This window comes from Gopherus flavomarginatus, chromosome 8 (genome assembly GCF_025201925.1).
Source record: "Gopherus flavomarginatus isolate rGopFla2 chromosome 8, rGopFla2.mat.asm, whole genome shotgun sequence".
Classification (NCBI taxonomy): domain Eukaryota; kingdom Metazoa; phylum Chordata; order Testudines; family Testudinidae; genus Gopherus; species Gopherus flavomarginatus.
In genome coordinates, this window is record NC_066624.1 from 2,726,737 (window position 1) to 2,752,253 (window position 25,517).

Genomic DNA, 25,517 nt, shown 5'->3' on the forward strand with positions numbered 1-25,517 from the left:
CGATAGTAAACGACTTAAGGATTTATTAACTAAGAAAGAAATGAGTGAGTTATTACAAGGTTAAAGCAGGCAGGTGTATATACACAAATGAGTTAGTCTGTGGTTCCAAAAGGTGACAGAGCTGTAGTAATCTGTCAGCTCTGAAGGTCTTTTTAGGACTAACCCAGGTTGACCCTGGGATCTCTGCTTCTGTTTCATAGCTCTGGCTCTGTGACAGCCTAAACAACAAAGATGAAAAATTTTCTATTCTGCTTTTTTTCCCCCACTTCTTCCAGAATTCAAGCTGATGGGATGAGCCTCTCGCATGTAGCCTCTTCGGAGATCTAAGGGGGCAATTAACAAAGTCTTTGTATTGTGATGTCCCACAATGGCCCATTTAGTTGTGATAGGCCTTCTTGATGGGCAGCAGAGGATCCCTCCCGACTGGGCTCACACTCCCAGAGAAAATATTTGTTATAGTTACAAACAAAAGCATAACTATTACCTTATAGCATATAGTAAAGATATTATAAGTGAGATTAGTGCATGCTGCAATTGACAAGCACTTCATAAAGTCTAAACACGTTGTTATATGTCCCACACCCATTTTAATCATACTCTCACACAAGTGAAACAGACTGGTTTCCAGCAATGAATTTGTCAGTGCTCAGTTGAAGCCTAAAGCCTTGGCAAGAGGTGGCACCTGGTCTGCCAGCATCACACACTCATTCAATGAACTGTGATTTCATTTGCTAAAACAGTCTAATGCCCATTGACTCTCAGTGTGGTCTGATTCAATGGGTGTCAGACCAGGGTTAGGCCATGCCCAGCCTGTGAGTGGGGATATACACTGTGAAAGGGGCTCAAGGCCAAACTAAAATGTTTTGTTTGCTTGTTCTTTGTGGGACTTGAACGCCCAACACCTGATGTTTAGCTGGTTTGGCCACCTCCACCTCTGGCCTGGGCCCTCTCTCGGCTTGTCTACATGAACAATTAGCATGCAGCAAGCTGGGCTGTAAATCTACCTCACACTAGCCTGCCAGACATTGTCTGTCTGTGTGGACCCTGCTACTGGCCACTGACAGTTCCACAGCATGCGTTGATCTACTCCTGTTTCAAAGCAGGTAGAACAAAGCACACTGTGAACCTTACCTGTGCAGCCATAGGGCCCACACAGACCATTAGCACACAGCAGGCTAGTGCAAGGCAGATTGACACCCCCCATTGGCTGTGAACTAAGTGTTCGTCTAGACAAGCCCTCAGAAAGAAGCCAAACTCCTCACATAAAGACAAAGGCCTAAGGGGACATCGGAGGGCCAGATTCTGACTCGTCTCTCGTGTTGAGTAGCACCTTACTCAGCGAACGGTCACTTTGACTTGGATGCTAAGGCCCAGAGCCTCACAGATTGGTAGGTGAGTAACTCCCACTGATTTCATTTCCCTGGTCAGTGCTAGTACAACGCTTAGTAGAAGGGGGTCCTGGACAATGACCTGGTCTGCAGGGCAATACAAATAATAAGAAAAGGTCTCACACATGGAGTGACGTTCTAGTCAATGTAAGTAAGGGCATCAGAATCTGGCCCAGCATGATAGAAGTACAGGATTTTTAGGCCACAGCTGTGGTATATGTCTCACTCATATAGATTAGGAGTAATTCTGAGACCTTGTATATAACCAGATGAAGGCAGAAATGGCCCTATGAATTAGTCACATACTAAACACAATCATTTCCAGAGGTTCGTATTGCTGGTTCCACACTCCATGTTACACAAACGTGCCTCACCTGGTGTACTGTGAATTGCACTAATTGTTATCCATAGCTCCTAACTGTTGGCTATTTTATCATTGTTCAAAAATTGTCCTGCAGCAAATCCTATAGCAGTGATTGTGAGGACTGTCAAGCTGTCATTAACTCAGTACTGTTGCAAAGGAAGTGAAGCCATAGAATATGATTTAAAATTACATTAAGGCACTAATACAAACCTTCAAAGCCAGGAAATTCAGAGTCTCTGTAGTACTGCAGCTCACACTGTGTGCGCAGGAGTCCCCAGTCAGCAGGTAATTTTACGTCAAATGAACTTTAACAACAAGGCAAAATAGGCTGAGTTAAGGAGGGCTTAAGTCAGATTCCTAAATGTAATTTGAAGTTACTGGTTAGCAATTCTCTTTCTTATGGTTGTGGAGTGGTTGCTAACCTGAAATCAAGAAACGCTTAGATGGGTTAGAGTTGCCCAGTGAAACTACTACAGTGTATATTGTGCAAGAAGATGTAAGTCAATATTAGTTATCACTCCACCAGCTCCTTTCTCGCTGGCAGCACTTAGTGATGAGACATTTACTTATTGCCTTTTTCTGATTGTCTCAGCGAAATTCTGATCTTATCTAAAGTGACGTCAGTGGGGTTACTCTAGATTTACACCAGGGTGAGTTATGTCAGGCTCTGGCCCAGGGAGTGCTGCAGCCCTCTCACCATTCACCCGTGCTGGGCGAGGAACTGTCACTACCATTGCGCAGAGCTTTGCAATCACCGAAAGGAAAAATAAAAATAAACCCAAAAGAACTCAGGTGACAGATTGAGCTCCCCAGCTTGGAGAGAACTGCTACTTAGACATGGGCTTTGCATTCAGGTCCTAGAGAGATACACAGCCAAATCCCCAGCCCTGAGTAAACAGGCCCGGCACAGGGTGCAGATGGAATCATCCCCCCAAAGTGGCAGCCAAGCTGTGGGCCATTGGCAGTGTTGGGGACAATAATAACTCCGGGCCTGGTGAAGCCTCCTGAATTGTGGAGTGACAGGCCTTTCGCCCACCCACCCGGTACTGGCCCATCCTGCTGGGAGTGGAGCACAGCCCTGGGCCAGGCAAGGTGGATAGCTCCAGACCTGCTGCGTGGGTTTTCTTTCTGCCCAGGGAAACTGCCGTGTGTTATTGCCTTTCAGGCCCCCTTGGCTGTGGAGCAGTATTTCTCCCTGCAATGCACGGCTGCATCGAGTGAGGGCAGAGGGGAAACGGACTGAGCGGGGGTGGGGCAGGGGCAGGGCCTTGGCAAGGGTGTTCAATTTTGTGTGAGTAGAATGTTGGCAACCCTACAATAACACAGTACGAATAACATAACACTGCACTTACATAGCACTTTTCAAAGCCCTTTCCAAGGCTCAGGGAGGAGAAGCAACTTGCTCAAAAATCACTCAACAGCAGAGCGAGGCCTAGAACCCAAGTCTCCTAGCTCCTAGTTCAGGGCTTTACCCACTAGCCTAGCCTGCCTCAAGTCATCTGGGATAAGGGGCAACATCATGGTGTGGTACCCTCAGAAGAGCCAGGGAAGGCAACTGCAAATCAAGGAACACCTAATTATCTCCCTCTCTGTTTCCTGCAGCTCAGGAAAGGGAGTGATCTGCATTGCCTCTCACGCAGGTGTCTGCTGTCATGCTGGTGCAGGCCCGCTGCCGAAGCACAGAGGTGCCTTTGCCCATTCCCCTCGCCCCAACACCTGGCTACACAAAGGGTGACGTCATGGCTCTGTAGAGGCAGCTTCCTGTGCTCTGAATGGTGGGATCAGTAGTTTACCGGGCCACAGGTGACCCTGTTGTAAGGGGCAAGATGAGATAAATGCATCATCCTCTCTGGTGGCGCATCACTCAGTGGCTTTTAGCCAGGTTCTGGCTGGGGCAGGAGCTGCAGGCTATGACCTGTGAGATGGAGCCATTCTCATCACAGCTGGCGAAAGCCAGTTATGATGTTTTTTGTCCCATATTGATGGAGATTTTTACTGACTTTTGTCACAGACAGGGATGGCTCTCTGAAAATAAATTCTTCCCATTCATTTTTGCCATGGTCCTGGTTTCCACCCAGAACAGAGGGATTCTGGGAGGGGTAGTTCCTAGGACTGATGGGAGTTGTAGCTTGGCAGTAATGCATGCTGGGAAAATGGGCAGCAGTATAAAGAGCTCCCTTTTCCCTTGTACAAGAGAGAGCAAGGAAGAGGTGAAGTGTATTGTGGGGTCTCTTTGTGGAGGTGCTCAGAGCTGGAAGGAGTCCTAAGAGTAGGATGGACAGAAAGGTAAGACACATTCTGAAGTTTAGTACCAAAAGGGTGTTGGATTATCTGGGGTGTTAGGCTAGAGAGTCAGCCACAAGCTTCTCCTGGGAGAGGGAGGCTAAGTGGCTAACAGAGGGAAGGCAGAGGCCTTATGCGAAGAGAGACCAGAGTTTGGGACATGAACTGAGTGCTAGCTTCCTGGCTGGGGGCTGGTGGCTGGGACTTCGTCTGAGAGATGTTGGGTGGGGAAACCCCTTTCATCTCTCCTATGTCAAAATGGAAGATGGTCCAGACCTGGAGGGAAAGGAATGTAGAATGGCTTGCTGAAGCCATCATTTGATTGGGGTTTTACACCGGAAATAGAAGAGATTTGGGATTGACCAGAGGCTAAATTACTGAACCAAATAAAGGGAAACTGAGCTGGTGGCTGCAGTCCATGGTGGAGAAGCAAGTCCTGCTGATTCAGCTGTCACCAGCCTTTGTGAGTAGGTAACTCTCTCTCTCTTTGCTATGAGTGTGACATGGGAACATATTGATATCAGAAAGCTTATTGACCATTGCTAATGATATTATCATTTTAATGTAAATACTGGTATTCTGGAGCCCAGAGTGGGGGAAAATCAGAGCAAAGACAAAGGAAGATGGGGAACATGAGAGTGAAAGGAGGTAAGAAGGGAAAAAGAAAGAGATAAAGGCTCAGCTCTCTTCCCCTTGATTTCTCTTCTCTTTCATTCTGCCAGCTCTGCCTCACCAAGACAAACACCACTTGGGAATGCTCTTGCAAATCAAGTGAAGAATGTGATCTGAGGGTGAAATAAGCTTCCACACCTCGTCCGTACAAAGCCCATCCACATGTAAATAGGAGTACAGCTGATCATGGGGGTAAAACACTTCATGTTCTGCATAGTCAAAGGTAGACTCACATAGGTGCTGGAACTAGAGGTGCAGGAGCTGCTGCACCCCCTGGCTTGAAGTGGTTTCCATCATATCCAGGGATTACAGTTTGGTTCAGTGGCTCTCAGCCCCCCCATACACATTGTTCCAGCACCCCGTATACTCATTATATAAACAGTAATTAAACTACATATGTAACCAGAAAAACAGGCATACAAAAGATGACTTACATGCACCCAAGCTGAGCTGACACTGCTTTTCCAAGTTCAATACTGGCATATCCTCACCCTTGTTCTGGGTTGTTTTTTTTATTTGACAACCATAATACGCCACTGGTATTCTTTGCTTTTTGCATTTAATATGCTTCAGTGCACACTGTGGGACATAACAAATGCTTAATGTTAAGCATGAGTAGCCTGCTTGACTTCAACAGGAATGCTGGCACTTGAAATTGCTTAGTTGAATCAGGGTCTTAATCAGCCTTTGTGTGGGGTAGAGACCACACCGAGGACTCCATGTACAAAAGCTGGCCTACTCCCCCAGGCTGGAGCCCCCTGGATGACATCAGTGGACATTGAGGGTGCTCAACACTTTTCTTTACTGGACTCGACATTCGTAAGGTTTTTGCTCTGTTTGCTGGGTCCTTTGTTTCTGCTGGATGTGGTAGGTGCTGGTTTGGTTGTTTCTCTTTGCAATTTCATGGAGATAAAGGGCACATCCAAAAGTGTGGTGCTGAAGTGATGGTATCTTATAACTAATCTGCAGATGGTCAATCACATTGAGAGGTCTCTAACCATCATACTTCTAAGTTTACTGACCTATTTATGTTCTGCCTCATAGAGCACAATTGCTGCAGGGAAATCTGCCTGGCTAATATAAAATGGTATTTTATTAAACCACCACATGGCTGTTTTTAAAATCTGGCTTCATAGAACATAAAGCAGTTTTACTGCAGTTGTCCACTAGAAAAATATGAGTTTTGCACAGGAGGTGGTGACAGTAGATAAAAGCCTCCTCTGGGAGACACGCTATGGAGAAAAGCAAGTTTCCTTTTGACCCATGTTGGCACTCAGCCCCAGTTGATGGGTTTTGTGTGTCCTGAGCTCACTCTGACAAATGAGTAGTTGCAGGTATCTCAGGGCATGTCTATACTCGCAATACTACAGCGGCTTCACTGTAATGCTTCAGTGGCGACACTATGCTGGCGGAAGGGTCCTCCCATTGGGGTAGGTAACCCACCTCCCTGAGAGGCTGATGGAAGAATTGTTCCATTGACCTAGCTCTGTTTGCAGGTCAGCTTAATGGTGCTTCTCAGGTGTGCGGATTTGTCACACTCCTGACCGACATAGCTAAACTGATCTTGTTCTGTAGTGCAGAGCAGGTCATAGAAACGAGAAGAGCCTTTTGGGACTCCTGCTAATGTTAGACAGATTCTGCTGGTGGCTTCCTAAATACTGGGCACACAGTTCTGTAGCCTGACAGTCTATAGTATGACACGTGTATGAGTTGAAATAAATAATTATGGTCCTGAGAGTTCTTCCTCATTTTTCTTTTTTCCCCACTGACCATCACTCAAAGCATGTAGATAGATACAATTGGGTAGAAATGTGCTGGGGGGAGGGAAAAGCCCAATTGCCTACTCATCCCAAAGTTGCTCTGGTACCAGCTCACTATGGGGTGCATGTCACCACTCCTCGTGGAAGCGTTCAGGGGTGCTTGTGTGCACACACAGACATATGAGGAGTCAAGCTGACTTGCACAAGGGCTGGGGATATCTGTAATTCCTCCATTTGGAGAGCACAGGAGCTGTTCACACTGTGTTCCCCACAGATGTAAATCACCCCCATGGACAGAGACCAGGCAGTATCAGCTGGTGTCAATCCACATAGCGCCACTGACTTCCATGGAACAACAATGCTCCTTTGTACTCATATAGGATCTCACGCTGGGCTGGGTATCATCCTTGTGGAGGAAGTGAGTAAACAGTCCTACATATCACCCTCGTATTCCAAAGCTTTCCAGAAGCTTGATCACTTAGACTCTAACCTGCTTCTGCAACACTGACAGTATTTGGTGGCAAACGCACGCTAGTCTCTTACAAAAGATCGGATTCTGCTTTCTCCTGCACCAGCTTCATTTTACTGACCTTTGATTCCCTCAGCTGTGAGAGAAGAACTAGGCTTCTCCTCTCTCTCTATTTCTCACTTTCTATATTACTAACTCACCGGCAGGATGACGCAATCTCTGGAAAGTTAACTTAGTCCAAACATTACCTCAGTGTCTATAATAACTTTAACAGACTGCAGGATGATTTTAACCCAAGGTGATGTTAAAGGCAGGTTTGCATAATGATTGATATAAAAGCTACAACACCTCCTACATAGCAACCCGAATAGGAAAATTTATTCATGCTAGATTTTATATTAAAGTACTTGTAACAATGGAGAAATTCAGTGCTTTTTCAAAGGGTAATTTGCAGGTCCTACAACCATTGCCTACTGCAGAAAAAGCTCCCTCCAGACATTTCATCAGAGCTAAAAAGAATATTTCCAAAGCTCTTGCACTGAAACCATGGCATATTTTAGTGAGAGCTTGAAATTAGGGTCTTGTCAACTTTCTTCCCTTCCTTTGCATTACCATGATATTTGTTTCTTAACATTTAAATCATTCAGGAATACTGGATTCTATTTTTTCCTATCTGCCAAACAGCCTTTAAATGTAGATTTAACTTCATGAACACTCGTTTCCTAGCTTTTATTAAGGCCGTGGCGGTGATGAGCGAAAACTCGAACCTGTCAGCTCTAAATGCAGGAAAACTCCTGATGCTGTGCTCTGGTTGCATAATAAAAAAGAATAAGAAATTTCACGTCAACATATCAGTGAAAAGCCCCTGAAAGGGAGAGCAGGCAGTATATTGTTTACACACTAGTTCAGTAAAACTGAAAGCTGTCTGCTGGAGAGGCAGAAAATGGGAGACAGGGCAGCCTACTCGATCTGTCCATTCTGCTTTCCAGCAACCTCGTTCAGGATCCAGCTGTTTGGCTCTGTTTAAAGCTCTCCTAATATTGTGTAGGCAATAACAATCCCTCTTCTTGTGTAGATTTAACCCCACTCCTGACTAATCTTGTTTCTCCCATGAGTCACTAGTGACATCATAGTCCAGTAGCTCCCAAACTCTAATCCACTGGGGGGTGAGAGGGGGAATAACCAATTGGCAGAGCTGTGGCTGCTGTGAGACTGCCGTATGAGGAGGGGGTGGCGATTCCTCACAAGTTTTGTAGCCACCAGTATCGGTGCTGGGGTGGGGGGGCTGCCACATCCCCTGGCTTGAAGTGGTTTCCCTCATATGCAGGGTTTACAGTTTTTTGGTTCTCAGCCCCCCACGGTACACATTGCGCCAGCGCCCCTGGCCACCAGCTCCTGGTGCTCTTCGCTGGTTTGGACCCCTGGCTGCTGTAACATACTGGCAGCCCACAGGGCCATCCCAACAGACACAGGGGAAGCCCTAGACATACCCTCTTCCCCAGAAAATGGGGTGGGGAGGGATGGAAGAGCTGCTACTGCTGCTTTCTACAACCTAAAGACTTCCACATGCAGAAAAGTCGTCCCGGGCAGTGTAAGCTGTTTAACTGCAACCATGTGCCCCCTGGCAGAGCAAAGGTGCGATCTGTCCTAGGGTTTGTGCTGCTGCTCATTACTGTAGCATCTAAGCACCTTCCACATAACAGAGCAAGAGGGACGCTCCAGCGGGTTTCATGGCTTTTCTAGCACTTTCCCTTTCTGGAGTCAGAATTCTACTTGGGGGAGGGGCTGGGTTTTTGGCAAAGAGGGAGGGACCTGACACTAGAAGGGGGTGTTTCTTTTGCAAGTCACTTATAGTGGAAATGTTTTCTCAAAAAAGAATGTGTTTGGGGGTTGGTTTGTTTTCTTCCTCTCCCCCCATCCCCCAATGTTTCCTAAAGGCTGTCAGGCTCTGGGCTGGCCCGATTTCCTTTGGAAGAATGTTCTGCAGCTGGGTCCCCTGAGCAGGGAATGGTGCTCACAGGCTTCAACCAGGGCATTGTGATCTGCATTGTTCCAGAGAAGTGCTGCTACTGCAGTGGGTCAGAGGCCAAAATTTCATCATTGCTGTAGCTGGGGCATGACCCCCTAATTGCTTTGACAGTTAGGACCAAGACCTTAATCTGGTCCTTGCTCAAGAGGAAGGGACAAAGTTTCCTAGAGAGCTGGAGGGGAAAGAAAGCAGAAACTGATGTTACCCACTCAGCCAAGCTTAGCGAGGTGTCAAACAGGACCCTGAGGCTTCACACACCTTTGATGAATGGCAGCTGCCATGCGTGCCTTTGATGGAAGGCAGAGACAATGTCTTGGTCACCTCTTGGAAGTATTTCTCCATTCTAGCATCACTTTTTGGTCTTGCCTGGAGCTGGGTCAAGGATCTGGCCTGTAACAGCAGAAACCTGCCCGAACGTATTGCCTACTTAGCCTTCCTGAGGGGCATGAAGAAGAACTTTTGTTAAGCAGCTAAACAAATCAAAGCTCAGGCCTTGGATTGAGGCAGTCCCTGGCAGCACTGCACCTTGCCCTGCTCAGAAGCAGCTATTTCCATCACCAGAATCACAGCATTTTAAGAAAGTAAATCTCTAGTTGTTATGGTTACGAAGAGCACCTCACATGTGTGAACAGAGTTCCCAATGCAGAGATGTCTAGGTGAGTCGACAGAGCGCTTGGAGCAGGAGCTCCAAGATGTGTGAAGTGCCCTATTCACCTCAGTGAGGGGTTAACTCCGATGACCAGAGATGACCCTCCCTCTGTCATATGAGGGATGAAAGTTAACAATATTGTCATCACCTGCGCCAGTCACTGTGAGCCAAGGCTCATCTCGGTGCTACAAGTAGGTGGCATTTGGGAAATTTTCCAGTCAACAAACAGCCAAGGCCAAGGAGCCTGGCAGTCCCTGGGCATATTGAAACCATACTGAAGGGCAGTCATGCAGCAGTAATACCATATTTTGAGTAACTGCACAATCTATAGTGAGCAGTGTGGGTTTTTTGGTAGCTCTTGTGGGTGGAGCATGGACTATATCAACTTCCCCTCCCAAAACTGGCTCCTAGGAAAACATTAAACAAAGTCTAAGCTTCCTGGATTTTATTCTCTCCTCATTTGTACCAACACAGCTCCACCATCACTCCTGTGTTCATGTGCTGAACATGAGCTGGGGAGTGGGCTCAACGGAGTTCTGTAACACAGATGGCAATTTCCAGCAATATCCTGGACAAACCTTATTAACAAGTGTCTTAAGAGTTCATTCTGTAACACATGAATGTTTTTTATTGTAGGAGGGTATGTAACCTCGCTAGCGGGAGACATGACCAGTGTGAATCCTGGGAAGTGAAGCTATTTGAAATAGTGGGATACGGGTGCAGTTGCCATGAACAGTGACAGGTTCCTCCACTGTAAAACTCGTGTGGCGAGATCAAAATCTGGCCCCATCTGTGAAATGCTCAGATTAAAGGTGAGTTCACTTTGCCCTCTAAAGCTCCTTTTTCTTGGGGCTGGAACTTGGTTTGAAAAGTCCTTCTAGACTATGACTCTGCCCACAAGTTATCAGCCAAGAGACACTTATTCCTGCCAATGTTTTCAGGTAACAAGCACTTGGTTTCAACACTTCACTTCGCTGAGTGCCTCGCTTGACAATGGCATTTGCAGCTGTTCTAGTATCCAGGGCCGGCTCTAGCAATTTCGCCACCCCAAGCACGGCGGCATGCCCCGGGGGGCGCTCTGCCGCTCGCCGGTCCCGCGGCTCCGGTGGACCTCCCGCAGGCGTCCCTGCGGATGCTCCACCAGAGCCACGGGACCAGCAGACCCTCTGCAGGGACGCCTGCAGGAGGTCAACTGGAGCCACTGCCACCCTCCCAGCGACTGGCAGAGCACCCCCCGCGGCATGCTGCCCCAAGCACGCGCTTGGCGCGCTGTGGCCTGGAGCCGGCCCTGCTAGTATCTATGCTATTGTCTCAAAGGCTCATATTTGTCTTGTATTTGCCAACTTTACACCTGTTGGATGAAATGCTGCAGCTCTTTGAACCAATTAGGGACTTGGTAACATGTAACATTCCATAGGCAGGGTGCAGGCTGACCCTTCATGCACTGATATACTCTTTCTTTACCTCTTTTTGCTACATGAAATTACATTTGTGGAAGCACCAGACTCACTGCAGCTCTTGTCGTGAGTTAAACAGCTTTGAATATGCATAATCAGCGCAACATGGTTAACACCCCAGAAATCTTCAAAGTGCGTTTTCTAAGTTCCTGGACCCCATCATCTTCCTGAGACGTGATTGGAAAAAGCAGAGCCTGGCCCTATGAGTATAAAGCAAAATCAAAGTGCAACGTATGGGCTCACAGGTGAGCAAGATCCCTACCTAAATGTAAACACATCATCTTGTGCACCGAGTGAAACACGTATGCCACATGGCTCCTGCATTCTGACCCTTTCCTCTTGATATTACTCCTGTTGTTCTCTTAGAATGAATTGTTGCTAGCCAATCTTTCCACTGCTCTAATCTTTCCACTACAAGTTTTAAGTGATTCTGTATATCTTGATTTCTTTCCTTATCTCCAGTCCAGGCTCGGACTGCTAGAAAGGTAAAGATGGAAGGAAAAGTATGAAGGATCACTTGATTCCCTGTTCTGTTCATTTCCTCTGGGGCACCTGGCATTGGCCACTGTCAGAAGTCAGGATACTGGGCTAGATGGACCATTGGTCTGACCCAGTGTGGCCATTCTTATGTTATGTCCCAATACCCAAACTCTGCATTAATATTCCTATACCTTTAAAAGGAATGAGTGGGTATTTGGTAACATTGAAAAATGTCTAATGGAAGTAGGCTCTTAAACACAAGGGAAGCAACCATCTACCCAAAGGCTCGGAGAAAGGCTGCCCACCTCTGTGTGACTCTCGTTTGTCTACTGAGCCCTCCGTCCTGATGGAGACCCAGGAACTGCCTGTCTGGATCTCAGTTGTTAGCCGTCCAGTATCCCGTGTCTGGCGGTGGCCACCATCAGATCCTTGAGAGGAAGGTGCAAGGACCCTGTAGTAGGTGGAGGTGGGAAGAGTAGCATGGATCAAATATGGGGATACAATCGACAAGAGAAATAAAACAAAACAGAATTTGTATCTTCACTCTTTCCCCACAACAAGTAAATGTCGGCGCATCAAACCCAGATTCTTTAAACAGTTAAGCAAATATTCCAACCATATAAACAGCTTTTCCCACACATGGGAAGAAACGTTTAAGTCCAATCATTCTTTCCTGCAGTGTTAGTTACTCCTTAACCCCAGGAGCGATCCAAAGGGAAGAAATTGATCAGGGAGGGAGGCAGGCAGTAGGTCACTTCATTTGGTAAAGCAGAGCATTTCACAACTTTCAAATGGCTGACTGAAGGTCCAATTTATTTCTTGTCAGTCTCACATGCTTCGGTAGTGAGGTGATATCTGCTCTGTGATCGCTAATCAGTGTCTTGTTAGCAGCTGGCATTCCTTGTATGTGCTGGAGTATGTACTTTGCTGGTCTCAGAGCTTATCTTCCTTACACTGTCTCTTGGCACATTGTTTCATGTGCACTTGCTCTGCTGGAATGGGATGTTAAATGTACCAGAGTTTGTACTTGGCTAAGCAGCAGGGACAGCTCTCTTCTAAAACCCCTCCTTGGTGCTTCCCACCACTCCTGGCAGGCAGTGTGGTGGGAATCAGGGTTTTTCAAAGGTTTTCTCTCCCTTTAAATGCTTCCAGCCTGGTTGGCAGACTGTGTAGCACCTTCATGGCATCTCCTTTACTAGACTGGTGCTGCAGAGACCCCTCCCCCCAAACTCACTTTCAAGGTCTTCTGCTGGTTCAGGGCATTTCCTCAGGTAAGAGGGCCAGCAGAATGCCCCAAGCTGCCCACCCTCTCCATCCCTGCCATAGGGATGTGCCAGAGTGGGAGGGGCACAGTGGGGAGGGTTCTTGCCACTCTTGGGTGGCAGAATACTACGTAGGAGGCCAATCAAAGGCACTGTCAAACAGTCTCCAGGGTTGCTCTCAGTTGCATTAGGGGCCAGACATGCTCTTGGCTGGAACCCAAATTCCACCCTGTGGACGCCGTCTCCTGTGCCGCACAGCCTGAGACGTGCTGCGCAGAGCTGGGGCACTGCCAGCTCCTAGAGACTTGAATATCCTCTGAGAGCTCTGGTCTGCAGACTCACGCAGACACTGTCTGGAACCCACCAGCCCTCCCTGAAGGGCCACGCCGCGAATGAGGCCCAGCAAAGGAGTGCGGCATGAGGCTCTCTGCACTTGGAACGTGTTACAGCTGGAGCATGCTCACTGCGATTCTGTGTTCATCCCAGACCCGTCAGCAGAACGGCAATTTCCAGAAGGGGTTAGGGCCTGGTCCCCTGAAGTGCTGGCATTCCTGGGGTCACCCCCCCCTCACATTCCTCCTTTACCTCCAGGCCGAATCTCTTGCAAAGTGACTTGACTTCCTATTGTCTCGAATGGGAACCGAAGGTGCTCACACCCAGCATGAAGGAATAAGCCATGACACAAAGGAAAAACAATGGACAAATCCCATATTGTGGAGACACCCCACCATGGCAGCATGCCTTGCAGCAGACATCTCCTCCGCCTCCCCACTACTGCCACTTGCATATCCTCCAGGCTGTGTGTTGCTGTGTTAAATTGGGTGGGGGTGTGGGGGGAGTTGACAGAACAGTTGAGTGATTTTTCTTTTTCATGCATGCCATTGAGGCTAAGGAGAATAGAATCCTGCTCATTCGTTTGAAAAACAAACGAATAATTGCCATTGCTGCAGCAAAGCTCTCTGGGTGTTAGGAGACTTTTAAACTCTCCCTACCTCATTAGCACTCTAGCCTGAAGAGAGAAATCCATTATGCATGCAGACTGAAAAAGCAAGCAATGAAGTATCAAGTTTATTAGCCTCAGCCTGAGAAATAGTGAGCTAAGCTTGTCTGGCTCACCTCGGCTGGCCCAAAAAGCCCTGGCAAGGGCAGTGTGCTGGAAGGGGTCCCCACAGTTCCCATCCCTTGTTAGAACACCCCACCGACCTGCAGGGCTGGGTTCCTGGCACAGAGCTCATGCCCTTCCTGTGACTACTGTTCAGCTGCTAGAGCCCCTGGGTAGCTAGGAGCCAAAGCTTGCTTGCCTCCTGGAAGGCACATGGTTGCCCCAGGTGTTTTTGCGATGCTGTTTTGGAGAGATTATACCCCCAGATAGGCCTCTTCCCAGCCCCCCATCATGTGCTAGGAACTCAACACTTAGTATATTCAGCATCTTCAGGAACATGGTGTCCTTGTGGCTAGTGGGTGCAGCAGGACCGCTCGTCTGCCACGCAGGCTGGGGGTTATGGGGAACACAAATGTCTCTACTCTCTGCAGCCCATGCACCCCTGAGACAGTGTCTCTCCTAGGCTTAGGGGGCACTTTGTTACAGTAGCGAAAGCACATCACTGCCTTGCAGGTAGATAAAGTACAGATCTGCCTAGGGCCTGACCGTGGCTCTCCCCTGCATGGGGACATGACCAGGGGAGGGTGCAAGGACCTTCCACTTCCTCTCCTCCTTCATGTTGGGACTGGCCACAGCCGCGAGGGGAGTGGATACTGACTCCCTGGAAGGGATGTAGCACCAGTGCGCTCCCCTGTGCACATCAGCAGGGTCTGGCAGCCTTGTGCTTGCATACTTCTCTGAGATGCAACCCTCTTAACATTGATCCCTCAGGTTGCTAGCTACATAGCGTTATCAACTGCTTCTTGGAAAGCTGGAAACTGCCTGTATGCCACATGTCAGAGGAGGAGAAGTTAATCGAGACTGCCAGAATAAACAGCAGTCACCCCTAAGTGTTGGGCAGATTTGCCCGTTGGATTAACGAGCACTGCTTCACCAGCACAGCACTGCTTGGGTGCTCCTCCAAAGTATGCAGGCAAAGGAAGCCATACCAGAAACCGTTCTGATCCCTGCAGGCATGCTGGGTGCAGCCCAGCTCCAGGAGCGGCTCGCAGAACCTCTCATGTGCAGCTGGTGTTTCCTAAGGGTCACCGAGACCATCGTAAGCTGCAATGGGGCTGTTTCGGCAGACGAAACTCAGCCTTCTTCAAAACCATGAACAGGGAAAGGGAACTGGGGGAGAGGTGACTGTAGACAAGACTTGCTTGCCGGAGATCAAAGCTTATGAAAAGTATTTTCAGAACTTCATTTATGTAACTTCTGGGGTTGCAGTTGCTCTTGTCCCTGTTCATTAGAACTGATAGTTTTTTGTTTTTTGATGGCATTAGCAAGTGCCCATTGATCTGGTGTTTGGAAGTAGTGTTGCTTAGACCTGGTCTACATTAGTATCAAACATTAGACCCTTAAACTATGTAGGTCCCTCTCCTGCTCTGATTTGTTTCATGCACCTCCACAAAAGCAGCTATAGCACATGCCTTGGTGCAAAGTCCTGCCATTAGAGATGGGCCTCAACTGGACCCACACAGCCCCAGACCCGGGGATGATCAGATCTGGACCTCAGACTCTGTCTGTGCAGTGCCCAGCAGAATGTGATCTGGTCCCCAGCCGAGGCTCCTCGTGCTGCAGTAATACCAGTAACAAATGGAAGTTCTGTCCCTTGAGTCATCTCTGCAAATGAAGGTCTCTGAACATCCCGACCTGATACAAAGGCACTTACGTCCTCATCCACTGCTATTTCAGAGACTTCAGTGGGATTAGGCTTCTAAAGAGGCTACGAGCAAAACTGAGTACAAAATCCAAACACCTAGAAAAGACTGGTGGATCCAGGCCCATCTGGACATAAAACATCAATCAATTTAGTATAAAAGACATTTCTATCGCAGCTTTCTTTCTTTTTTTTTAAATGTTGCTTCCCCCTCCCTCCATTCGCCCTCCCCCCAAAAAAGACCAGCCGATCTCGTAGATCTGAGAGTTTGACAGTGGAACACTCAAAATAGCTGTGCAGAAATGTTTGTGAAGTTCCTCCTCCATCTGCTGGTAAAAAATTCTTCATGCCACACAATGCATGGCTATAATATTGTGCGCAGAAGAGAGCCTTGTAACATTGGGTTTTTTGTTTTCTCCTTTGATTCGGAAAGCTTGCTACCAATGGTGTGGTTAGACAGATATTATGCAGCATGGTGATAACCAGTTTGAAGTCATTATACAAACAGTTTAATTTGATGTTGCTCTATAAATAAACTTAGATTATCTGCGTGCATATTTTGTTGAGAGAGATAAAAGCTGTAATTCCTGGCAACAACATATTTGTTACTGTCATCAAACATCATTATGTCTGCCATTCAATGCTTAAGTTCTCCCTCATTTAAAAAATATAAAAACTTACCCAGTAAAAACAAAATGAAAACAGGTTAGCGATCTATCTACCAGCTACTTTCTAGAGGAGCAGCTGAAAGACAAAATCGACTATAAAATGTAGGGGATGCATATCTTACTATAAGACTGCAACTGACTTCTGTGGGCTTTGGAGCAGATCCCTTTATCTTTGTAGGTAATGGTACGGCTTGTTACATTTGATTTGCATGTCTGTTTCTCTAACTGGCTTTCTCTGCAAGTATCACTTGCTGAAAACATAGTTTCGTATTTCAGTTAAGATGAAGTTTCCCCTTTAAAACAGATTTTTGTTCTAAGGCAATACTCAAACCTAATAACCCATTACTGTAACTTGCAAAGCTCAAGGAGTCTCTTGGCTCCAGTTAAGATGCAGGGAATGGGCTAAGAACTGCTGCCAGAGCAGGCATGAAAAGAGGAAAAATGCCTAGCTGTGGAGGTGTCAGTCAGTTTTGTAGAATAATGGAAATAACTCAATGGAGTTTTTACCGGTGGCAGATGGGAATGTTTTGTTTGGTTAAAAATCATGTAACATTTTTTATAAACTAGTCTCAATACTCCAGACAGCTCAAAACATAATGGTTGTGGTGCCTGTAACGCAGACCTCCATGTCCTGTCTGACTGCTTGGTTCTCTGTATCATGGCTAGCACACTGAAGTAAAGCTTTAGGCAGGTGTTCAGAACAGGAGCTGCAGTGAGTGTGCATCCTTGTGACTGGTGGGGCGAGAGGGATGGACAACCTCCATGCCTGTCACAGGAAGTCCTGACCCTTTCTCTTGGTCAAGACTGGATGTTTCTTGCTCAGGTGTGGGCTATCTATGGATAGATGCACAGCTGGTCTCTGGATCTGGCCCTTCAGGCCTAGTCTGAATCTACAAGCATGCTGTGGCTGTCAGCTAGTAGCAATATACTCTTGTTAAGTCCCTCCATTTACGTCTCCTGTTCACTGGATGAACACCATCACAGCTACCACTTAGCAATTGAAATTGTGCTGGCTGGTGAGTCTTGCCCACATGCTCAGGGTTTAGCTGATCGCCATATTTGGGGTCGGGAAGGAATTTTCCTCCAGGACAGATTGGCAGAGGCCCTGGAGGTTTTTCGCCTTCCCCTGCAGCATGGGGCACGGGTCATTTGCTGGTGGATTCTCTGCAGCTTGAGGTCCTCAAACCACAATTTGAAGACTTTTTAATAACTCAGACATAGGTTAGGGGTTTGTTATAGAAGTGGATGGGTAGGGTTCTGTGACCTGCTTTGTGCAGGGGGTTGGACTAGATGATCACATTGGTCCCTTCTGACCCTAAAGTCTATGAATCTGAGACCCATGTCCTATTGCAGAAGGCATTTCTGCTAAGTGAGTGGAAGGAAAGCTACAGTGAAGCTCTTCTCATCTGGAAGTCACCTCATGTACACAGAAATTGGATCGCTGATGTCAGTATTTTGAAGAGGAAAGGAACACTCAGTTTTCTCTGACTGTTTGCTTACCTTGTGCTCCTTTTGAATGAAACATTTAAAGCTCACAGGGGGGGCTGCAGTTTGGAACTGGGCACACTGCTTGTAGTGCTGGTATCTATTCCAGAAGAGCTGCGATACTTTCATTATTTATTACTCCAGAAAACCGCGCTTGAATTTAGCAAGAGATTGCATCTATCTGCAAAAATAAATATCACATTTTGCAGAGAAGGCAAAGACACATCTGCCAATTTTGTGCTGCCGCTTCCTGGAGTGATGGCCTCAACAAAGCAAACTGTTGTATCTCTCTAGAGGAAACACTTCCACTGTGGGCAAGCCTTGATTAATCAAGTTCTTTCTTAAAAGATGCCCATGGTTGAAATAATAAACAGAGGAATATTCGTTACGTTGTAATTTAGCAACTATTCTTCGTGCTGCATCTGATAACACCAACCATTTTGCATGCAGCACTCTTTTGACTTTAATTTTCTCTTTTTTTTTTTTGTTTTAGCCACAACTATTAAAGGACAAATCAGTCTTTTCACTTGGCCAAAACACCTATTGACTGACTTGTGTTGCAACAACTGATAACCGTCTCCATTTACATTTTCTTAAATTGGCATGATCACAAGTCCCAGTGCAGAATAAATCCATAGAGAGCACAAGGAATTGAGAACAGGGATCTCAAAAATCCACTCCATCAGTGGGACTTTTACCTGAGTAAAGGCTGCAGGACAGGGCCTGCAATAACTAGTAAATGAACTAGGAATTTGCTCAGCGTTTACAAACACTGTGAAATTGCTGAGTATTAATCCAAATGCAAATGTGTGTTCTAGCCAATTCAGCACTGGTGCTGGAAAAAACATTACTTCTCATTACAAGGCATGTGTGACTTCCACAGGGGAAAAGATATCATGCCCAATTTACCAGAAGGTAGAGTTCTAGACTTGCAGAAATGATCACTATAAGGCAGCAGGTAGCACTCTGACAAGGGCCTGGCACATCCCATTAGAGTCCATCGGGGAGAATGTGTATGTCATTCATTAAACTAGAACTTCCAAAGAATAACATGCCAGAATGTTGTCAACCTTTTTCCCCCCGAATCAAAAGTGCAGCCTCCCAAACTGAAACAATTACATTGTCCCTGTGCATCTATGAACACATCTGGATACAGAATCTGTAAGCAAATGACCCTTGATGGACTTGTAAAGAGCTCCTTAGGATTAAGGATGGCACATGAGAAGAGAAACAGGAAGCATTTATTGTATGTCAGGGCTAAAACCAAATTGGTTCCAAGTCTGGAATAAAGTAACGAGCACAATATGAAAACACAGTCTTAGTCCGGTGCTTACGATCTCCCAACCTCAGGGACATGAAGAATTGTGGGAAACTGTCAACCATCCACGTCAACCCAGGAATCTATCAGTGACCTGTAATGCCCGAGAGGTGTCCAGATTGACTCTGCATTTGAGAGAATGGACAACTGATGAGTGAATTGTAAATCACATTCTCTTGGTTGATTGGATACCCGGTGAAATGCTTCATAAGTGAACACCACAGGGACCGACAAACCACGGTTGGTTGCTTAACAGAGGTGGACTGGTGGAGCAAAATTATACTTAATGTCCTCAGAGATACTTTGAGAAGGAACCCCAGTATACATGGTCTTTTGTATAGATTTCATTGAACTGGTGAGATCAGGCACTTTTTTGCAGCATGAACACAGAGGGGGAAATGATCATAAATCCTTAACAGGTGCTGAACACAGTCCAGCCAGCTGTTGCACCTTTCTTGACCTTCACTGCTGCAGCTCTTCATCTGTCAGGTGCTCTGTCTGTTGCTCATTGGAACCTACTTTGTTGGTACTTCTCAGTCAAAAGCTGCTTCTCGTAGGTCCTTTTTTCCACTTGATCGTGATGTTAGAATTTGCTCTCCTTTTGGCTCACGCAACAATTCCCCCTCTGGCCATCTGCCATTCACCTTCCTACCCACAGGAGTAAGAGTGCCTTAGAGTTATTTTGATACATGACAGTTCTTGTAAGTGCAATGAAGCAATGATAAGGCAAATAGAAACAGACCTTTAAAGGGGAAGGAGGTCATTCTCTTGTTCCATCCTGTTAGCTAGTGTGGAACCCTGCAAGGAGATACTATCTGCCTCTTGCTGACTCGCTGGCTATTGTCTCATTAACTCCGTGTGTGATGTCAGGGCAGTGGACTGGCTCTTCGGGCAGTCTTGAAGGGTGCTGTCTCTGCAGGGAAACCCATGGGGGTGAAGTGTAGGCAGAGGCTGTTGTTAATACCAACCTCGGAAGGGGGTGTGCCTGGAATCGATAGAGTAGCATGTTGAAGCAGTGGAAGATCATCTTGGATGGGGGCTGAGGTGTGGGGCTGAGAGGGAGCCCGGGCAGCCCCCAGGGGTCTGGCAGTGGCCAGCACTCCCCTTGGCCACAGAGATGCCTAGCATGTTAGACTGTCAGTCTGAGTTCAGACTCACTAGTCCTAACCCCCAGTATCATGGGTTTCAATAGTCTTTACCTCTTGTCATCGGGGGTTCTGTTCCACCTTCCTCTGTGGGCCGGTAGGGGAACCCAGTTCCCCACCACCACCACTGGTTCTGGTCCAGGGACCCTTTAATAAGAGGTCAAGGCCTGGCTATGCTGACCTCTTCCTGGGCTATTTCCTACCTAGCCCTGTCTAGGGCCTTAATCTCCCCCTCTGCGCAGGCCCCCAGTGTATCAGCTCTGCTCTCTCTGAGCCTCTCCTACCAGGGCATTGCAGAGCTTGGCAGCACTTCCTGGGCCCACCTGGTGCTGCTGCGTGAGTGTTTTCTCCACTCCTCTGGCAGGGAAGTCTCTGACCCCGCAGGAGCCTGCCAGCCCCTCCACCTGCACACCCTTTGCATTCTGGGCCCTGGGCAGCCTGAAAAGAGATTGGAAGATTTGCCACTGCTGTCCAGGGGACAATGTGAGAGTATTGGTGGGAATTTATTCTGAGAAGTTGTGACACTGCACCCTTCCCACCCCCAAAATATGACCCTGACCACATGTTAGAATGTATTTAAAACTTGGAGCTCATCCCTGCAAAGCTAGGCTGGCTAGAGTTCTCAATGTGAAATGCTAATTTTTCTGATGCCTATATCTAGGGCCCTACCAAATTCTCAGTCCATTTTGGCCAATTTCACAGTAATAGGATTTTAAAAATCCTAAATTTTGTGATTTCAGCTATTTAAATCTGAAATTTCAGTGCTTGTCGTTGTGTGGGTCCTGACGCAAGAGAGGGGTGTGTGTGTTTGGGGTGGGGGGATTGCGTTACCTCTACCCTTACGTCTGCGCTGCTGCTGGCCGTGGTGCTGCCTTCAGAGCTGTGCAGCTGGAGAGCGGCAGATGCTGGTCAGGAAACCCATCTCTGAAGGCAGAGCTGGTGCCAGCAGCAGCGCAGAAATAAGGATGGCCTGGTATAGTATTGTCACCCTTACTTCTGCGCTGCCTGACTGGGCCCTCAGTTAGCAGCCACCACTGTCCGGCCACCCAGCTCTGAAGGCAGCGCAGAAGTAAGGGTAGAGGTAACACGACATCACCCCAAAATAACCCTGTGATTCCCCCTGCAACTCCCTTTTTGGTCAGGACCCTGAATTTGAGCAACTGTTCTCCCCCATGAAAACTGTATGGTATAGGGTAGAAGCACACACAAGACCAGATTTCACGGAGGGGAGTGACTGAATTTCATGCATTTTTCATGGCCATGAATTTGGAAGGGGCTTATCTATATCGGAGGAAACGTTGCAGCTCCAAATCTTGCATATGCCAGCAAGTTAATTCCTTGTGAAAGGGCCAAGTTCTGGGAAATTGTCGTGCAGTTACGTTAAACATGCTGGCTCCTTATATTGCCATTAGCCGTCCCCACAAAGAGGTGCAGTTATAGTTATTGACAAAGCTGCACTAATGCTGTGAATTCATCACAGTGAACCCCAATGGTGCAAACAAGTTTTCTAGCATGTCTGTCTGCACAAGTTTGCAGTGTCTCTCTGTGCAAGAGGAGATGAATGAGAACCTGGGGCCCTGTGCAGAACTGTGACATTTAGCGTTGGTCTTGGTTTTCAGAGAGTGATTCAACACATAGTATACAGCGTTCATGGAGCGAGTCTGTAACTCGGAGCACACGGTCAGGACGCTGTTCCCAATGAAAAGGGGACATGCTCGGGGCTTTGGAAGCACCTTAAGTATAGATGAAAGTTGCAGGTTTAGTTGTCTTTAGGATGAATTTTTATTTTGTATGGAAGATAATTGGCTGAAGAGAACTGTTTGTAATCCAGACAATGAGATTGGGTTTGTATGAAATACCCAAAGTCTGGGGGGAATTCTTGCTTTCCATGACTCATTCTCCAATCCAGAATGGGTGGCGAGACAGTCCTCATGCCAGCAGAAACCCCTATGAGTGCAATTGACACTGGGCCTTCTATGTCAAGATGCTACTTCAGTGTCCTCAGCAAGATGGCATTACAGTGGAGAGACCAGTCTGCAAAAATTAATAACCGCAGCGAAGGCCAAGAGCCTGGGTTCCTTGCATGAGCTTCTTGGTGGTTGGGCCACAATTCTCTGGTCTCCTAAATTCATGCAGCAGAAAGACAGTGGAGAGCTCCCCTTGTGCAGAGAAACTCTCAGCTGGAGCAGGCTCCTGTGTCAGCTTCTCCCCTGGGACCTCCAGGGTGGCATGTCACAGAGGAGTGTTATGGGGCAGGGTTGGGAGGCAAGAAGCCATGGTGCAACACAGCTCTGCTGCACTTGATCCTCCACTGGCAAGTGGTTCCCGATGGCCCTGACACTAAGTGGGTAAATTAGAGCTGCTGCCTTGTAGTTACCTTGTACTTGGGCCTGGTCGATCAGGGTCAGGGAGCTGCAGCTAGCTGCTGGAGCCCTTCTCCTCTGTGGCCAAGCTGCAGGTGGAGAATCTGCCCCTTGAAAGCTGCTGGTAACTAAAAAAAATTGTCAAATCTCCCAGAAGTTGTGGGATGGAATCCCAGGCAGTTGGAGAGCAGAGGTTTGGGTTGTCGACAGAAATGCAGATCCCAGGGTGTTCCGGGTAATTTAGGTTGCATTGGGCTATCGGTCACCAAATAACTCCAAGGACTTTATATTTGCTGTATTTTGGGAAAGCCCCCTAGCAGGTTGGCAACTAGCATGAAGATCAGTAAAATTCTGCAGAACAGAGCAGGTAGGCTGCAGGACAAGGGCCGTACTAGAAATTAACATTAGGCATTCTAGCAAACTGTGATGCAGCTTATCCAGGGCTGGCTCCAGGCATCAGCTCAGCAAGCAGGTGCTTGGGGTGGCCACTCTGGAGAGGGGTGGCACATCCAGGTATTCCGTGGCAATTCAGCGGAGGGTCCCTCGCTCCCGCTTGGAGCGAAGGACCTCCTGCTGAATTGCCGCAGATTGGGATCGCGATCGCGGCTTTTTTTTTTTTTTGGCTGCTTGGGGCGGCAAAACCCCTGAAGCCAGCCCTGAGCTTATCCATGTGGCTTGTTAACCTCTTAAATTCAGTGTTACCAATTCTCCCCACTTTATTGCAAGTAGCATGATACACCGTGTCTTTCTTGAAGCCCAGCTCCTGCAATCATGTTATGTGAGAATCTCCACTTTCACTAGACAAAATAAAGTAAGTTTCTAGCCCTTATAGTTATAGAGTATGTGAAAACCTAAAGGATCAGATGCCAGAAGGCAAAACCCCACAACTTATTTTGAAACCGTTCTCGTGACTTTTTGGAGGAAGCCTGACTCCTGAATTCTGAACAGTTGGGGTTGGCCATGGGCTCTGCACAGGTTCCATCAACGTGGAGCACACCCCAGGATCTGGGGCTTAGGACCAGACTTCTTGTAGATTGTGACTTCACTAGGACAGCGCACTATAAAGAGTAACTAAGATCAAAGGGGACTTGCAGGCAGCAGCATATTATCACCTAGGCCAACAAGGCCTAGGCCTAGGGCGGCAAATTTGCTCACGCCCCCTCCCCAACTCCGCCCCTTCCCCAAATCCCCAGCCCCCTCCTCCCCCGGGAGCGCCGCGCTTCCCTCCTTCCACCTCCCTCCCAGGCTTGCTGCAGGAAAGCGCTGAGAGGGAGGGAGAAGCAAGTAGCGGCACTCGGAGGAGGTGGAGCAGATGTGAGCTGGGGCCCGCGGGTGTGGGGAGTAACCCGGGGGGGCCGGGAACCACTCCCCACCCCAGCTAACTTCTGCTCCACTGCTGCCATCTCCCAAGCATGCCACAACTCCCCTTCTCCCCCATCCCTCCCAGGCTTGCCGTGGGGGAAGCGGAGGTGAGCTGGCAGGGCGGCAATGTTTTGAGGGCCTAGGGGCAGCAAATTTGTTAATCTGCCACTGCTTGCAAGGTTTCTTTGGGTCCTGTTACTTAGCTGAGGGAAATCAATGAAGACTTCTTCAGAATTTTAATGACAAGATGGAAAAAGGTCCAGCAGTGGTGCTGTGACCTTACTGAGAACTCTTGGTACTCCGGAGTCCTGATATTTGGTAAAACTTTGTATTTGGTTTCTATATCCTTTTTATCACCTAGGGACATAGCATTATTCCCTTCGTGGCTACTAGAAATGTCATGATTGCTCCAATTTTTGTTCTAATTCCATTTATGGTCTTTGGAGTATTTTGTTAAGCCATTTCATACATATATATTTAAACACGGATCAGTCTTCTGTGAGGCAACTTGGACAGAATCCTTTTAAGCATGAATTTCTCCTCCTAGAAGCTTGCTGACCTGTCGGTCAGTGACAGGTTCCCATTGTGCAGCAGCCCAAAGTACCTTTCTTACTTCCTGCTTAGAATGCCTTCGTTGATTTCAGTGATACTCTTTACTCCAGTTGGATTCAGATACCTTTTGACATCTGAGTGTGATTACTTATAATATTTAAATGCATCTTTCAGTCCTTTAAATTGTATCACTTTGCAAAGACTGTAATATAAGAGACATTTTCTCTCTTACACTTTAAGGCAACTCTGTGTCAAATGCAGCTGACAGCATGGAACTGCATTCTCTTCAGAGAGTCACATCTGTTTGGAGCTGCCATAGCTGGACTTTTTTCCTGTCAAGCCAAAGTAAGACCCCTAAACTCTAGTCAGGATCAGATCAGACTCTGTTCATTGAAAGCAGCAAAGAATCCTGTGGCACCTTATAGACTAACAGACGTTTTGGAGCATGAGCTTTCGTGGGTGAATACCCACTTCTTCAGATGCATGTGGTGGAAATTTCCAGGGGCAGGTATATATATGCTAGCAAGCAAGCTAGAGATAATGAGGTCAGTTCAATCAGGGAGGATGAGGCCCTGTTCTAGCAGTTGAGGTGTGAAAACCAAGAGAGGAGAAACTGGTTCTGTAGTTGGCAAGCCATTCACAGTCTTTGTTCAGTCCTGAGCTGATGGTGTCAAATTTGCAGATGAACTGAAGCTCAGCAGTTTCTCTTTGAAGTCTGGTCCTGAAGTTTTTTTGCTGCAGGATGGCCACCTTAAGGTCTGCTATAATGTGGCCAGGGAGGTTGAAGTGCTGTCCTACAGGTTTTTGTAAATTGCCATTCCTAATGTCTGATTGGTGTCCATTTATCCTTTTCCGTAGAGACTGTCCAGTTTGGCCGATGTACATAGCAGAGGGGCATTGCTGGCATATGATGGCATATATTACATTGCTGGATGTGCAGGTGAATGAACCGGTGATGGTGTGGCTGATCTGGTTAGGTCCTGTGATGGTGTCGCTGGTGTAGATAT